At 45.7% G+C, this 14,598-nt stretch overlaps 1 pseudogene; it reads right to left on the bottom strand.

The window, feature by feature from the left end:
* LOC109211096 overlaps positions 1–13,945 on the bottom strand; it is a 44,765-nt pseudogene extending 30,820 nt beyond the window's left edge.
* Positions 13,946–14,598: the final 653 nt, after the last annotated feature.

The following is a 14,598-nucleotide window of genomic DNA, read 5'->3' as shown; positions in this document are numbered from 1 at the left end:
ATGTCAGCGATTAAGGTGGCGAGATTAGAAAACGGATTCAAGATATGGAGGCGGAGTTGTCCGTGTTGAACTATCAGGTTGCTGCTTTGAAGGCAGAGGAAGTGTGACGGTAGCCGCAACCCTCCGCGTCTCATACCTCAGCTGATCCCGTTGTGCCGCAGGAGTTTTATGAGATATGGGTCCATGCCGAGGCTCAGCTAGACGTATACAAGTCCCTACAGGCTAACGGGAAGGTTTCCGAGGCAGAACTCGAGGGTGTGCGCGTTAAAGCACGTGCAGCTCGTGAGGCCTGCGGCTATGATCCCGGTACGCCTGGCGGAGATGATGTTGATGGTGATGATGCGGACAGGCTCGCCTCCGATTCTTGGTATAATGAGGAGTATGCTGCGGGAGACGACGCGGCGTAGGACTGTTGTATTCATTTTGTTTTTGCTTTGCTATTTTTGTAAGGGCGTCTCCGAGCCCTTTGTACAAAACTTTTGTAATATAACAGTTGCAATGGAATGACTATCTTTTTGTTATTTTACCTCCACATTGTTATTTTTATTTATTGTGAGGGGGTCTCCGGCTCTTTAGCCTCTCGTGTACTGTTTTGGCGTGTTGATTGAAGATTTTAGTGACTTGAGCAGAGTTGAATTTAAATGATTCGGGCGAGGTCGAATGTTAAGTAGTCCGAGCGAAGTCGAATGTTAAAGTATTTCGAGCGAGGTCGAATGGTAAAGTAATTCGAGCGAGGTTGAATGTTAAAGTAATTCGAGCTTTGGCGACGACCCCTGGCTGTAGGGGTGTTATTTCGAGTTAAGGTCGAAATGTTAACCCGTTGAAATTTGAGTGAGGTCGAATTGTTAATTAATTCTAGCGATGTCAATTTTTTTTTCCTTTTGGAGATGGCCCTTGGCCGTAGGGGTGTTATTTCGAGTTAAGGTCGAAATGTCAACCCGTTGAAATTCAAGCGAGGTCGAATGTTAAAGTAATTCGAGCGAGGTCGAATTTTTTCTTTTTGGCGTTGGCCCTTGGCCGTAGGGGTGTTATTTTGAGTTAAGGTCGAAATGTTAACCCGTTGAAATTCGAGCAAGGTCGAATTGTTAAGTGATGGGGAATAAAATGTTGCTTTATTTCACTCATTGGAGAATATCTTGGTGGAGAGTACAAAATGTTGCTTTATTTCACTCATTGGAGAATATCTTGGTGGAGAGTACGAAATGTTTACTGGAGAATACTATACATGTTCGTTTCATACACATGTTGGAGTTCCCATGTATCTAGTCCCTTCATCGTTCGGCCTGGAGAGACAATCCGCAGGCGGGGCGATGAATTATACTTTGAACTTCGAGTTGTACCCTTCGTCGCCTCGTTAAAAACCTACCTGAGAAAACCCAATTGGGACAAAACCCGGGCGAGGGAAAAAGAGTACGATTTTGGGGGCGTCCTTTTTCAGAAGTTGAAGTATTTGAGGTGAGCGACGTTCCAATTGTTTGGTAGTAGTTTTCCTTCCATTGTTTCTAGTGGGAATGTTCCTTTGCTTGCTGCTGCAGTGATTTTATGTGGCCCGTCCCAATTGGTTCCTAATTTGCCTTCCTTCGGATCTTTGCTTGCTAGTGTTTTGGCTTTGAGAACATAGTCTCCTACATTGAGTGTTCGTACTTTGACCTTTTTGTTGTAGTACCTTTCTGCATGTTGTTTTTGGGCTACCATTCTTACATAAGCCATGTCTCTTCGTTCTTCTGCCTCGTCGAGGTCTTGTTTTCTGTTCTCGTCGTTGTCTCGTCCACTTTCATTGGAGTACCTTAGGCTGGGTTCTTCGACCTCAACAGGTATCATGGCGTCAGTCCCGTAGACTAATGAATATGGCGTTTCGCCTGTGCTTGTTTTTGGCGTAGTGTGGTAGGCCCATAATACCACTGGTAGCAACTCCGGCCACAAACCTTTAGCATCTTCGAGCTTTTTCTTTAGAATGTTCAGTATTGTCTTTTCGGAGGATTTGGCCTGACCGTTGCCTGCGGGATGATATGGCGTGAGAGTATTCTCTTGATGTGCCATTTCTCGAAGAACGCGATGGTCTTTCTCCCGCTGAATTGGGGCCCATTGTCGCAACTGATTTCTTTAGGGATGCCGCAACGGCATATGATATTCTTCCATATGAATGCGATGACCTCATATTCGCGTATTTGGGTGAATGCACCTGCTTCCGCCCATTTGGAAAAGTAGTCAGTTAAAACTAAAAGGAAATGTATCTTACCTCGCCCTGCTGGGAGGGGTCCGACGATGTCCATCCCCCATTTGATGAACGGCGATGGCGAAGTAACATAGTGGAGGTGTTCGCCCGCTTGATGTATCATAGGTGCATATTTTTGACACTGTTCGCATCTTTTGACATAATCTGCGGCTTCCTTTTTCATGGTGGGCCAGTAGTATCCTGCCCGAATAAGGCATCTGACGAGTGCTCTGTTGCCTGTATGGGCACCGCAATGACCTTCGTGTACTTCTTCGAGCACGCGCCTTGTCTGACTCGGCCCTAGACATTTAGCCAAGGGGCCGCCGAACGTTCTTTTGTAAAGGTCGTGATTTATGAGGTTGTACCTGGCCGCCTGCATTCGAAGCTTTTTGGCTTCCTTTTTGTCTTGTGGGAGTGTTCCCTCCTGCAAATATGTCATGATGCGGTTGCGCCAGTCCCAAGTCAAATTTATAGAATATACCTCAATTCGGTCTATTGACGAGTGGAGGAGGGTGACCACATTCTCCTTGGTGATATTTTTGGTTGCCGCTGCCAGTTTGGCGAGGCCATCAGCTTCGATATTTTGCACCTGGGGTATCTGTTCGAGTCGGCATTCATCGAATTCTGGCAGTAGTTTATGGATTTCTGCCTGATATTTCTGTAGCCTTTGCTCCTTGATTTGGGAAGTCCCAGTGACTTGGTTAACAACAAGTTGCGAGTCGCATCTGAGGACGACTCGTCGTGCTTTGTATTTGAGGGCTAGCTTTAATCCTGCAATTACGGCCTCATACTCGGCCTTATTGTTAGTCATTTCGGGGCACCGTATGGATTGGCAGATCACTTCGCCCGTTGGGACCTCAAGTACGAGTCCCGGTCCAGATCCCGACGCATTAGATGCGCCATCGGTGTAAAGGATCCATAGGTCGGGCTGTCCAATAGAGGTGTGAAGCGTCTCTTGCTCGACCTTGGACAATATTTCGGCACTGAAGTCAGTGACGAAGTCAGCGAGTACCTGTGATTTTATCGCCGTTCGCGACTGATATGTTATATCGTGCTCGCTCAATTCTATGGCCCACTTGGCCAATCTTCCCGACAATTCAGATTTATGTAGGATGCTCCTTAGGGGGAAAGTCATCACCACCGATATGGGGTGACATTGAAAATACGGTCTGAGCTTTCGTGAAGCTACGACTAGTGCCAGAGCCAGTTTCTCGAGGTGGGGATACCTCGTTTCGGCATCGACCAGGGTTTTGCTGATATAATAAATCGGAGATTGCGTACCTTTGTTTTCGCGGACCAAACTGCGCTTACCGCGACTTCTGAGACTGCTAGGTAGACTAGGAGGCGTTCGTCGGGTTCTGCCTTGGCGAGTAGTGGTGGCGAGGACAAGTATGCCTTTAGTTTTCTCAAGGCCTCGATGCAGTTTGAATTCCATTGGAGCCCGTTGTCTTTTTTCAGCATATTGAAAAACTTATGGCATCTGTCGGATAACCGTGAGATGAACCTTGATTGGGCAGCTATCCGGCCAGTCAGCTTTTGTACCTATTTTTTGCTGGTTAATATTTGGGGTATTCCTTCGATGTCCTTGATCTGGTCTAGATTGACTTCGATGCCTCTTTGTGATGCCAAAAAACTGAGGAACTTGCCCGAGGTCACGCCGAAGGCGCATTTTTCGGGGTTTAGCTTCATTCCGTACCGTCCTAATATGTCGAAGGCCTCTGTAAGGTGGTCGATGTGGTCCTCTTTCCTTTTGGATTTGACCAACATGTCATCGATGTAAACTTCCATTGTTTTGCCGAGTTGGTCTTTAAACATTTTGGTGACCAACCTTTGATACGTGCCCCCTGCGTTCTTTAACCCGAATGGAATAACCTTGTAACAGTACGTTCCCTGATGGGTGATGAAAGTAGTTTTCTCCTGGTCTTCCTCCTCCATGAGGATTTGGTTGTAACCCGAGTAGGCATCTAAAAAGCTCAGCAGTTCATGTCCTGCTGTTGCATCGATGAGTTGGTCGATATGAGGCAGGGGAAAAGAGTCTTTCGGGCATGCTTTGTTTAGATATGTAAAATCTACAAACATCCGCCATTTCCCATTTTTCTTCTTTACCATGACCACATTTGCGACCCATTCGGGATATTTTGACTCTCGGATAGAACCATTGGCGAGTAGCTTATCAACTTCATCGCTGACGGCCTCATTAATTGCGTCATTGAATTTTCTCCTTATTTGCCGTACTGGTGGATAGAGCGGGTCGACATTCAACTTGTGCGTAGCGATGTCTTTTGGGATGCCTGGCATATTTGAGTGGGAAAAGGCAAACAAATCGGCATTGTCAGTTAGGAATTTATGAAATATACCTGGTTCTGTGAGATTGTGCCCGATATAAGCCTTTTTTGTGCTGTCGCTGCTATTTAGTTGGACGGGATCGAGATCTTCTACTGTTGACTCAACGGCTTCCACGATGTCGGGATCCTTGATAACATCTATCTGTGCGTCGGATTTGGTTCCCAATATCGCTAATTGCTATGCCTCCGTGCTTGTTCCCTTTAGTCGTTGGGTGTGTGTGCAATCCTGGGCGATACGATAGCATTCTTGGGCAGTGCGCTGTTCTCCTCGGATGCTGAATACTCCCCATGGGGTAGGGAACTTGATTACTTGATATTGCCTTGACGAGATAGCCCTCATGGCGTGTATCCACAGCCGTCCTATGATGGTGTTGTAGGCTGTATCTTGGTCCTTGATATGAAACGTTGTTTCTAGGGTGATTCCTCCGGCCAAAACGGGTAGCATTATTTCTCTAGAAGTTCGCTCAACTGCATTATTAAAACCTGTTAGTGTTATGCAATGCGGTATTATCTTGTCTTCGAGTTGCATCTGTACGAGGACTCGAGGATGGATAATACACGCGCCGCTTCCGTTATCTACCATTATTCTTTTCACATTAGTATCTGAAATACGTAAAGTAATGACAAGAGCATCGTAATGAGGGAAAGTCAAACCGCCGGTATCTGACTTATCAAAGATGATACTGTCTTCGAGGTCATCATACCGTTCGTGGGTGATCGACCGCTTGAGTTGTGTGTAGTGGTGAATTTAACATGGTTGATCGCTGCTTCGTCGCCTCTGCTCATGATCATTTGGACAGTACGAGCAGGGGAGGGTGGTTTTGGAGGCCCTTGGTGCTGTTCACGTCCGTGACCGAAGTTGGCTCGTCCCCGGTCGCTCATTAATTCTCTCAGGTGCCCCTGGTTCACCATTCTTACTACCTCTTGCCGCAGACCTATGCAATCCTCAGTTTTATGACCCCGTTCCAGGTGGAATTCATAGAGGGCGTCTGACTTTCGAGTATTCGCGTCGGACTTTATCTTTTGTGGACATTTCACCTTCGTGCCGAGCTTCTCTAGTGCATACACTATTTCTGAAGGGGGGACACAAAAATTGTGAGCAAATAAGAGCGAGGCATACCTTTTTCATGTCGCTGAGTCCCGGTATGAGGCCTGGGAGTCCCTTCCAGGTGTCGAGGAGGTGGTGGGGTAGTTGTTCGGATATAGGGCTGATGTATTTCTCGGTCGAGACGGGGACCCAGCTGATCCCTTCGACCGTCGTTACGACGATCTTTCCTTATTTCTGCTTGAACTGATGTCAGCTGTTGGGTTGGACCATTGAGATCGTCCTCGTCGGCTCTCACCTCGGCGCAATAGGCATTGTGAATTTCTTCCCAAGTGGTGGGGGTTATTTCATGAGCCTGTTTAATAGTTTTCTAGTTACTCTCGACCCGTTTCTGCTTAACCCGTTCTGGAAGGCTGCTACCGCCATCCCCTCGGATATATTTGGGAGGCTTATTCTCACCCTGTTAAAACGGGCGAGGAAGTCTCTGAGTCCTTCTCCAGGTGATTGCCTAACGGCGAATATGTCGTTCACCCTGGCTTTCGCCTTTTTAGCTCCTGCATGAGCAGTGACAAACTTGTCGGCCATTTCCTCGAACGTTGCTATTGACCGGGCCGACAATTGTGAGTACTAGGTTAGGGCTCCTCCTGTTAAGGTTTTGCCGAACTTTTTCAGTAGTACCGATGGGACTTGCTTCTTCGAAAGATCGTTACCCTTTACTGTTGTGGCGTAGTGGACGATATGATCTTCTGGGTCTGTGGTGCTATCGTATATTTTCCGGTACGATGGCATTTTGAAGGTTTTGGGAATGGCATGGGGAGCTGCTTCCTCGTTGTACGGTTGCTCGACGAATCGACCAACGTCTCGTTTTGGTAGCAGTTTTGGGGCACCTGGTATCTTATCAGCCCTTTCTTGGTGCTCCTTCATTTGGTCACGGAGTGCCTTATTTTCGTTTTCCATATCTTCCATTTTCTTTAGGATGGTTGTGAGTGCGTCATTACCTGCGCCAGCAGTGGTATAAGTGTTACCTGTTCGGGGGGCGGACTGCTCGCCAGTTGTTGTTGTGACATCTACTTGTGCGGTATTTCTATTCTCCCTTTGGACGGGTCTGTCGAGTATGTTGTTTAGAGTACTTGTCAGCCACTCTTCCAGTAGTCTTTTCACTGCCGGTGGTGCTTCCTCGGTTATTGACGTGGAGGCTCCTTTTTCGCGTGAAGCTGTTACGCTTTCGCGAGGGGGAGGTGAGACGCTCCGCCTAGGCATAGCATTTGGTGTTGCGTTCTCGTTGTCTTCTCTGCCATCTTCGTTGATGGTGTTCAAGATGTTGGTGGTGACATCTGCTATCGTTTTCAACCTCGCGTCTTCCTTTCCTGCCATTGTTAGTTTGTACAAACAAGGAAGAGATTTTTTTTATGATCTAGAAAGAACTATAGTTTCAATTAAAAAGCTCCCCACAGACGACGCCAAATTGTTTGAGCAAATAATTGCTAAACTAATTAGTAACAAGATGATGGGGTGAATATCAGTTGAGCTTAATAAATCCTAGATCAAATAGAGCGAGATTCATCAAATAGAGCGAGATTCTTATATAGTGAGAAGAGTTTTAAAAGCATTAATTAATGAGTTCAATATACTGAGATTGATGAAATATGTAGTATCATAAATGTGCAATAAATGTAAGAAACGACAATGATTATAGCGTGAAGGAACTTTCACCCAATGATTATATGATTGAATTCCTTCTTTCTGGTGATGTGAAAGGATATGCAGTTGATATGAATGTGGAACCTCTGAGATTTATGGATGAAAGTTTGAATAACATGTGCTTCAATAAAGTGAACAAGACAACTCTTTCGTATATTCTTCTTTTTACTTTACAATGTGACCCCTGGTTCCCAAAAAGGCAGATCCCCTTCTTATTCACTATCTCCTCCTATTTATAAGGGACATTCCCCAAAAAACCCTAAAAAGTACAATATAAAGAATATCCAAAGGAATATTCTTCCTATCTCATCCTAAATTCAGGTTACCGTTATTATCGTCTCCCAGCTACCCGCTTCTGGTCGTCGGCCTTTATCATAACGACCATCAGTCACTATGTCGTGGTCGACCCCGTCGTGGTTACAAAATTTGGACCTATACAAAACCTACTCGGGTTTTTTAATCGGTTTGGTTTGACATTTCGGTTTGGTACGATTTTCCGGTTCGGTTTGAGCACCCCTACCTCGCAAGTGTAAATATAAAATAGAAATTAAAACCTGGCGAACATGGCGAAAGTCATCTAAAGCCTTGGCAGAGAAAAGATGAACAGAGCAAATTTTCCTAAGCATACGCCACCGTGGTCCGTAGGGTGCAAAAACAACATCCTGAGAATTGTAAGCCAAGTGTTTTGTACACGAGTTCTGAGGGCCGCTCGAGAGTTAGCGTCATGAGTTTTCAAGAACTGAGCCGCCACCGACACAGACGCCACAACCACCACGTCCACGAATCCCATCTTAAGGTGCATAAGTGGACCGTAAGTTCGAGCCATGGCTGCAGTTGATTGGTGTGGCCTTAGGCCCATATGGACTAGGTTTCCGATTATTGGCCATGGTTTTGGACCTGGTGGTAGTCAGTGTATAGGTCAAAATCTGATTATGGGTTAATCCCTAAGAGGAACGGTATGGGTTCGACCAAGTCGTAGTCATGCCCACAAGGCAAGATGGCAAAGGGCACCTCGACCATCTTTGGGGCCAGACCGTAAGAAAGCTTACCTAGCGGAACCGATGTAGCGGTCAAGCAAATGAAAGAGGGCGTGGTAACGAGAAAGTATGCTGGTCAAAGACCATTGGACAAATATGGAAGCTGTTAATATAAATAGGGGGAGCTAAACCCAAAAAGGGGGGGGGGGGCACGAAAGAAGCCAGAATCAAGAGAATCCCTTAAGGAAGAACAGTTCTTTCACTTCTTTTCTGTTTCCTCCATGTTCATGAGATATATCGATCACAAATGTAAGTGTATCACAGATGATTAATGTATAATTATGGTATGAAGAAACATTATCTGCGATTATTCTTCTTCTTCCTTTATTCTCTACCCTGCATATCTAGATCTGGGATTAATTATGTTTAGCTAAGATTTACCATCTTCAATTTTAACAATTAGTTCGACAAGAGGGTTTTTATACTTTTTTGTTCAAACAATTTCGCCGTCTGTGGGGAATTTCTTAGCCAAATTTCTTAGTTTCCTTCAGATCTAGAACCAGCGAAATGCCGCCACCCACTTGAATGAGCGGCAAATAAACCTTCGAGACGACAAATACTAACCCAGGCTAGGCTGCCGCATAAGAGCAAAAGTTACGACCAGTATCTCTGCGAAACCCACATCTCGCCAATAGCGATAGGATTGGCACGACACACATGCGTTCGAAGCAGGATCATAGTCATCTGGCATGGCCACACCCCCATTTGATGCATCTTACTTACCTGTATTAGCCCGTATTCATATCTTTTATGAAAGAACAGGAGCTTACCGCGCGGTCCCAATGGGATGGGTACACATGTTAGCCCATGTCCCTTATTGTGGATACAAATCAAACGAGATTGGACCGGGACTCGATTTCAACACTTCAACAAGCAAGGTGGGCTCAACCCGCACGAAGCTTAGACGCTATTACAGATGGAGCCGAACACGGCTGTCAAATCTAAAACCAGGCAGGGCGAGTAACACTATAATGCCGCTCTTGTCGCTGACCCGTCAGATCGAGGTACGGGAAATTTCATTTTGGTTTATCCTCTGTTATTGATTTAGACAGGAACACAGGCACTTGCCTGGGAAAGCGAGCAAGGGAGCATTCCAACTAGAGACAATGGAAGGAAAATCACTACCAAACAATTGGAACGTCGCCCACCTCAAATGCTTCAACTTCTGAAAAAGGATGCCACCCAAAATCGTACTCTCTTTTCCTCACCCGGGCTTTGTCCCAATTGGGTTTTCCCGGGTAGCTTTTTAACGGGGCGACGAAGGGGACGTCTCGAAGTTCAAAGTATAATTCATCGCCCCGCCTGCCGATTGTCTCTCCAAGCCGAACGACGAAGGGACTAAATACAGGGAAACTTCTCCAATATATGTATGAAATGGACATGTATAGTACTCTCCAATGAATGAAACAGAGCAACATTTTGCACTCCCCATCAAGGTATTCTACAACGTGAGCAAAATTAAACAAAGACTCACCCAGGAAATGCATCGTATTTTCCAATGCAAGCAAAATTAAGCAAACTGGGACTCACCTAGGAAATGCATCGTATTCTCCAATGCAAGCAAAATTAAGCGAACCGGGACTCACCCATGAAGCGCAGAAGCTAAGTAGAACTGAAGCTCCCAATATTCTCCGGTATAAACAAAACCGAGAACGCCGGGATTCACCCCGACACATGCATAAATAGTACGACGGCTTGTGAAATTCTCCAAAATCTAACAGTATCACAAAGGGTTAATATTCCGACACTAGCTCGAATTAACACCCCTACGGCCAAGGGCCATCGCCAAAAGAAGAATTCGACCTCGTTAGAATCATAACGGGTTAACATTTCGACTGAGCTCGAAATAACACCCTTACGGCCAAGGGCTATCGCCAAAAGAAGAATTCGACCTCGTTCGAATCACATCGGGTTAACATTTCGACCGTAGCTCGAAATAACACCCCTACAGCCAAAGGCCATCGCCAAAAGAAGAATTCGACCTCGTTCAAATCGCAACGGGTTAACATTTTGACCGTAGCTCGAAATAACACCTACGGCCGAGGGCCATCGCCAAAAGAAGAATTCGACCTCGTTCGAATCACAACGGGTTAACATTTCGACCGTAGCTCGAAATAACACCCCTACGGCCAAGGGCCATCGCCAAAAGAAGAATTCAACCTCGTTCGAATCACAACGGGTTAACATTTCGACCGTAGCTCGAAATAACACCCCTACGGCCAAGGGCCATCGCCAAAAGAAGAATTCGACCTCGTTCGAATCACAACGGGTTAACATTTCGACCGTAGCTCGAAATAACACCCCTACGGCCAAGGGCCATCGCCAAAAGAAGAATTCTGCCTCGTTCGAATCACAATGGGTTAACATTTCGACCGTAGCTCGAAATAACACCCCTACGGCCAAGGGCCATCGCCAAAAGAAGAATTCTGCCTCGTTCGAATCACAATGGGTTAACATTTCGACCGTAGCTCTAAATAACACCTATACGGCCAAGGGCCATCGCCGAAAGAAAAAATCCACGTCACTGGCGTCCCGACGAGCCTCGCATTCTGCGGCGGAGCATAGGAGATCAAACTGCGGTACCAAACCCTCCGTATCCCGCAGAAGATTAAGCTCTGATGGAATCTCTAGTATACGGGAGGGACCTCCCGCTCTTACCACAGTACGGGTAAAGCCCTCCTAAACATCCTGACATCATCAGGATCGAGGTCGGAGTTAGATTTGTAGTCGTCGACCACAATGCCTTTTCCCCTCTCTGCGGCGGAAGAAGCTCGATTTGGTCTGGATGACGAAGGCCCGCCCAAATCGACAACAGCGGCCTCAGGACCCCGACTTCCTATCGCAATAGCCCTTTGATCGTTCCAACGACCAAAGCCTCTACCATCGGGTCGGTCTCTGAAAACTGGCTCGCCTCTGCAGCCGTAATAGTGTCACCGCCAATTTCAAGCACCGCCAAGGGAAGGTCTCCCCCCAAAGAAGCTTCGATAGAAGGGGCCTCTTCGGATTCCACCCGCCGTCTCTTTGACGGACCCTCTCCGCTACTAGCACGGGAAGATTCACCCGTTGAGCGATCAGCAGAAGACGGAGCTTCAGAATGAGGAACAATTTCCATGCATACGGCCCCGGTCGAAGGTACAGATCGAGCATCCCTCGACGAAGGCCGCACAGCAGACCTCGGCGCGGGCCGGGCGGAAGACGCCGGTCGACGGAACGCGAGCGGAGGAGCCCTCACCCTTCGCACCTCCCTGTTAGCAAAGAAAAATGGTCATGTGAGCTATAAATTTGAGTTGCGGGGCAAAGAACGAGGTAAGTTTCGGCGAGCAGACTTACCAGTGAGAGTCTTACGCCCATATTTCTCGTAGAAGGACGCCCATTCACGAACCCCCACCGTATGGGGAAGGATGGCATTCACCCATTCGCGGATATCATCAACAGGCGTAGGAGGTAATCTCTCGGCTAAAAAAGTGAAAACGATTTAGCAAAGCTGACCGAAAAAAAACGGTCGACCACCACTCCGACAGGGGATACAAAGTAAAACAGGAAAACTTACGTGCAAAGTTCCACCTCTCAGGGAACCCTTCCGAGTCCGTCACAAGATGCTCAGTCCGCACATAAAAATAGCTCTCCCAAAAACGACAATTAGCTTTGTCGTCCATCTTTACCACCAGGCTCTTTGTTCCTCAGTGGCGCATGTGGATCATCGTGCCTCGAATAAGTTGAGGGGCAAAAATATTGAGCATATGTCCCAAAGTGACCTCTCTACCGGCAAGCTCCACGAACTTGAGTAGCATGAGGAACAGCTTGTATACGTACGGTGAAAGATGAGCCGGGCACACTTCGTAGAAACGGCAGAAGTCCACCACTAAAGAAGGAGGGGAAGCGTATACCCGACAACAAAAGGGTATGCGTAGAATGCACAGTATCCTGGGTGGTCCAAATGCACAATATTATCTCCAGCCGCCGGCAACATCTCAACATGGTTCGGAATCCCCCATTTGGTCTTAAGCTCCGCAATCGCCGCTTCATCCATAACAGAGGGAACAGGATCTGGTTCCTCACCAGAAGGCTTGTTGAAATCAGTCCATAACTTCCCCGGACGGGGTATATCTCGGCCACTGTTGGAACCCCCTCATCCTCCGCCACCTCCACTCATCCGATAGCAGGAGCATCATTTTTCGGCACTGGAACTTCGGCAAGTCTGTCAGCACAGGAAGAAGTACCAGCCATTTGTCTCGAGTGATCAGAATAAATGAGTGAGAGGAAGTTAGAGGGAAGACGGTGGCGTCAAGTTCTGACTGACGAGAGAATGAACTCAGAAGTTTGGAATGTTGAACAAGGTAAAGGTTTGTAAAACTCTTCAGATGAATCGGAAAATGTAGCGGTAAAGTGGGGTTTTATCTCTATTTATAAGAGCATGAATGTCTCGGGCGAGAAACCCAAGAGACACCAATTAAAAACTGATAGGGCACGGAAAACGATACGGTACCTAGGAAACATGCGCCCCAACGATGCATAAAGGGCATTCATGACGCTGCAAACAAACGCGATGGTTCAATTCCGAACTGACGTAGCGGTTCGATAGTACCATCAAAATGCCATATCGCTTTCCTTAACCTAAGGTTCTCGTTCGAGGCACAACGATCAGATTTCTCCTAACTTACAAATCAACAAAGTCCGTCCGTTGATCCCGCCAAGAAGAGACCCCATCGAACGGAGGGACTAACTGTATAGGTCAAAATCTGATCATGGGTTAATTCCTAAGAGGAACGATATGGGTTCGACCAAGTCGTAGTCATGCCCACAAGGCACGATGGCAAAGGTCAGCTCGACCATCATCGGGGCCAGACCGTAAGAAAGCTTACGTAGCGGAACCGATGTAGTGGTCAAGCAAATGAAAGAGGGCGTGGTAACGAGAAAGTATGCTGGTCAAAGACCATTGGACAAATATGAAAGCTGTCAATATAAATAGGGGGAGCTAAACCCAAAAAGGGGGGAGAGGGGGGGGGGGGCACGAAAGAAGCCAGAATCAAGAGAATCCCTTAAGGAAGAACATTTCTTTCACTTCTTTTCTGTTTCCTCCATGTTCATGAGATAAATCAATCACAAATGTAAGCGTATCACAGATGATTAATGTATAATATGGTATGAAGAAACATTATCTGCGATTATTCTTCTTCTTCCTTTATTCTCTACCCTGCATATCTAGATCTGGGATTAATTATGTTTAGCTAAGATTTACCTTCTTCAATTTTAACAATTAGTTCGACAAGAGGGTTTTTATACTTTTTTGTTCAAACAGTCAGAGGCAGATGTAGTTAACAACGAACGGGTTCAACTGAACCCGTAACTTTCGACGCGGTGTAAAAATTTATATGTAAAAATTCATTAAAATTACAAAAATAGTGGATATTAACCCATAACTTTAAAAGTATAATGGGTTCAATGCTAAAAAACCTTAAGAGTTGAACCCATATGATTTAAATCCTGGATCCGCCTTTGGTGGTAGTGGCAACAGGTAACGTTTGCGAAAAAATAAGCTGAGAATGGAATGTAGAAGAAAAGAGAAAATGACAGTGTAGAGAATTAGGGAAAAGATTGCCATTTGGTGATATGCAATGTAAGGAAGGAAAAGTTGACAAAAATGTGAGTAGCTAACACAAGGACTATAAATAGAGAGAGAGGTCCATGCTACTGTACTTGAATAGGAACGTTTGTTTTCCTTTTTACTCCCATCTGTCCTAATTTAAGTTTATTTATGTAGCATAAATTATACTACCTATTTATGCTACTAATAATAGCCACGGTAAAGATAAAATTAAGTGGGAGGAAGAAAACAAAAGAAAAGGTTGCAATGCCCTTTGGTTGTTCTTTTTTGGCTGCAGAATTCAGAGGAAATGTGTAAAAATAAGGAAACATTTTGACTGATTTTTTCCATATGTTCGTGAATTTCTATATTAATTATCCGATAGTATTCTTTTCAAATGATTCTCCATTATAATTTCTTTTTCTCTTTTCGTATTTTTTCTTTTCCTGATTTTCTCAAATTAACCGGAGGTTTGTTGAATCAAAGGCTTTCAATTTCCGTTTGGGGCGAGTTGATGATACGTAAAAAATCGAAAGCTTACTCGCAATTCACTTTAAATTTTCTCAGTTAGACTTTTGTTAATATATGTTGTTTTTTTGTTACTTCCCTTGGTCGTAAATTTATGTTAGCGAAGTTTTGAATTTTTGAGAGTTGAACCGAGTTTTTTGTTA

This window comes from Nicotiana attenuata, unplaced genomic scaffold (assembly GCF_001879085.1).
Source record: "Nicotiana attenuata strain UT unplaced genomic scaffold, NIATTr2, whole genome shotgun sequence".
Lineage (NCBI taxonomy): Eukaryota > Viridiplantae > Streptophyta > Magnoliopsida > Solanales > Solanaceae > Nicotiana > Nicotiana attenuata.
This window is presented reverse-complemented; position numbering and strand designations above follow the sequence as displayed.